The sequence below is a fragment of the Aplysia californica genome, unplaced genomic scaffold (genome assembly GCF_000002075.1).
Source record: "Aplysia californica isolate F4 #8 unplaced genomic scaffold, AplCal3.0 scaffold00091, whole genome shotgun sequence".
NCBI classification, from domain to species: domain Eukaryota; kingdom Metazoa; phylum Mollusca; class Gastropoda; order Aplysiida; family Aplysiidae; genus Aplysia; species Aplysia californica.
The window spans coordinates 252,075-254,275 of NW_004797361.1; positions in this window are offsets into that span (position 1 = coordinate 252,075).

Below are 2,201 nucleotides of genomic sequence, written 5' to 3' on the forward strand. Positions count from 1 at the left end.
TGTGTCTTTAATCAACGTTTTTCAGAAAAATCCACACAAAAATGAGTTCTTTAATGGGCATGAAAGGTGTTGAGCCAAAAAAAAAAATTTTTTTAATAAAAATTCAAAAACCTGCGGAAAAATGCAAGATTATTTATTTTGATTATTTTGACGAGAGCCTGATTCCACCACGCTGCCTCACATATAGAGTTCGAGCCACATAATGGACCTGCACATTTACGACAAGCCCTCTTTTTTATTTTGATTCTCCTTGTTGTTGTTTTTCTTCTTTTTCTTTTTCTTAGCTTGTTGAAATTTTAATATATTATTATGCTTTATAGTTTTTATTTTATGACACTTACAATTGGGTTGTTGCAAAAAAAGTGAAAAAAAGGAAAATTCATGCTTTCTAACCACATAAATTTTAAAAAACTACTATATTAATTTTTTTTAAATTCAACAAGTCAAAATTTAGAACTAGGTGTTGTTGGTATCCTGTGAAAGTTACCTTGAAATTGAACCAGAAACAGAGCTGAAAATGGCTCGACCACCACAAGTACTAAAACAAGAACGCCCATACCTCCAGCTCAATAATATGGTCGATGGTGTATTTTTTTTTTTTTTTTTTTTTTTGGTTTATTTGTTTGGATTGGATTTGTTTGTTTGTTTGTTGTTGTTGTTTGTTTTGTTTTGTTTTGTTTTTTTTTGGGGGGGGGTTTGCTGTCGCCTGTTTGCTTTTTGTTTGTTGCTTTTTTCCACTTTTCCCCCCATCATTTTTGCTTTTTTTGACAAGTGTTAACTGCACTCGCAACTACATAATGTCATAGGCTGTTAGGTCTTACCTACCCTAAGATCAGGGGTGTGACTGAAAGACAGCAGTAAACAGGAGACAAGGAGTAGCAGTAGAAAGGCTGCAGAAACAGTTATACAGGGGCCCAGAGGAGGGGGCAAAGGTGGTCGGGATGGGGGCAAAAGTGGAGAGGAAGACAGACGACAGAACATGTTAGATGTGGAAAAGAGGTGAAAGGAGACAAATTTAGAGGTGAAAATTTTCCGTCGCTGCCAGGTTTCGAAACCGGGACCTATTGAATGAGAAGCGAACATCGAACCTCCAGACCACGAGAGCACACGATGGTGGTAGTTGTGTTACCGAGAGACAGAGAAAGAGAGAGACAAACACACACACACACACACACACACACACACACACACACACACACACACACACACACACACACACACACACACACACACACACACACACACACAGTGAAAGAGAGAGAGAGAGAGAGAGAGAGAGAGAGAGAGAGAGAGAGAGAGAGAGAGAGAAAAGACAGACAGACAGACCGACAGACAGACCGACAGACAGACAGACAGACAGACCGACAGACAGACAGACAGACAGACAGACAGACAGACAGACAGACAGACAGACAGACAGACAGACAGGCAGGCAGGCAGACAGACAGACAGACAGAGACGGTGACGGAGACAGAGACAGAGACATACAGACAGATAGAGACAGAGATGGGGAGACCAAGAGACATTATTTATTGCATCTGTGAGAGTGTGTTGTGACATACTAACATTACACAAACACATGTACATACATACACACACACATAAACACACCCATCCACCCATACCCACACATGATATTATATGCCTCCTTTTTTGGTAAGTGTTTTACGGCGGTCGCAACTGCATAAGGTCATATGAACGCGCGGGACACTAAACATTTTCACTTTGTAGGAAACTTTGAATTTTGCCCGGGTGGCGGCTGAAGCCTACTCTTGTCGATTTTAGACCATCATGCGCATCTTGCACACAGGACCTCCGAGATTTTTCGCCCTTGTTCGAGAAGTCTAAGTGTAGGTCTTACCTACCCTAAGATCAGGGGTGTGACTGAAAGACAGCAGTAAACAGGAGACAAGGAGTAGCAGTAGAAAGGCTGCAGAAAGAGTCAGGGGCCCACAGGAGGGAGCAAAGGAGGTGAGCGGTGGGGGCAAAAGTGGAGAGGAAAGCAGACGACAGAACATGTTAGATGCTGGAAAAGAGGTGAAAGGAGACAAATTTAGAGGTGAAAATTTTCCGTCGCTGCCCGGATTCGAACCCGGGACCTTACAATGAGAGGCGAATACCTTAACCTGTAGACCACGAGAGCCCCCTTATGCCTACTTTGTGGTCCGGAAGGCGTTTCTCCTGTTGCAAGTTCCCTTCTT